Source organism: Selaginella moellendorffii, unplaced genomic scaffold (genome assembly GCF_000143415.4).
Source record: "Selaginella moellendorffii unplaced genomic scaffold, v1.0 SELMOscaffold_191, whole genome shotgun sequence".
NCBI lineage: Eukaryota > Viridiplantae > Streptophyta > Lycopodiopsida > Selaginellales > Selaginellaceae > Selaginella > Selaginella moellendorffii.
The window spans coordinates 22491-23272 of NW_003314451.1; the positions used below are offsets into that span (position 1 = coordinate 22491).

The 782-nt window shown below is 48.8% G+C and overlaps 1 long non-coding RNA gene across 1 annotated transcript; it reads right to left on the reverse strand.

The window, feature by feature from the left end:
• Positions 1–311: 311 nt before the first annotated feature.
• Positions 312–776, reverse strand: LOC112343736. Its single transcript, XR_002991392.1, has 2 exons — positions 584–776; positions 312–524 (listed from the first exon to the last, which is right to left on the reverse strand). It is a non-coding gene; the product is annotated as an uncharacterized LOC112343736 (long non-coding RNA).
• Between the last annotated feature and the right edge of the window lie 6 nt (positions 777–782).

Sequence of the window (782 nt, forward strand, 5' to 3'; positions counted from 1 at the left end):
CTCGTCCTTTGTCACTTAGGTGGACCATACCGTCCTGCTTGTCTTCAGTGAATCAATGCTCATGGAACTGGCCGAGCAAATGAACACCAACTTCAAGGAAGACACTGCTCGCAGGTTGCTCTGGCTCGACGAGATTGGAATCTTGCTGCTCAAAGACGTCAATGGATGGGCATGGTCATCACCTCGGATGCTGAGGATCCTGGAGCAGCTTTCACAGAACCTCCACGGCATGATGGCTACAACACCGTCAAAGAGCGAGCTGGGGATGAAGCTGGCGAAAGCGCTGGAAGGTACCAACGTGGGTCTCCAGGTTCGTATGAAGCTCTTCGTGTTATTCGTTTGATTCAAATCGTTTGTCGTCGCAGCATGTCCGAGTTGCAGTGGACAGCAAAGCTCAATACATGAGAGTCCTCGGAGGATACTTTCCAGCGGAACACCGGTAGTTTCTGAGTATTTCGATGTTCTAATTTGCTTCAACCAATTCCCATTCTTGACTTTGAGTAAACGCCTATCATCCTCTCATCCTGCCAGGGAAAACGTGAAGAATTCTTAAGAGACAAAAATCCAATTTAAAAGCTCTCACCATTCTTTAGTTCTTAAACTCGAGTAGACGGTGAAGATCCCAACCTTTTCGATCTGGCAGCAGCAGTAGCAGCCTTGGCAGCTTCCGCAGCAGCGTAGACACCAGTAGTTCTCGTAGCCACAGCATCGAGGATCATCGATCTCCGCTCAAAGAACGATTTTGCCGCTTTCAACTTCTCGGGATCCCCATACTTGTATGG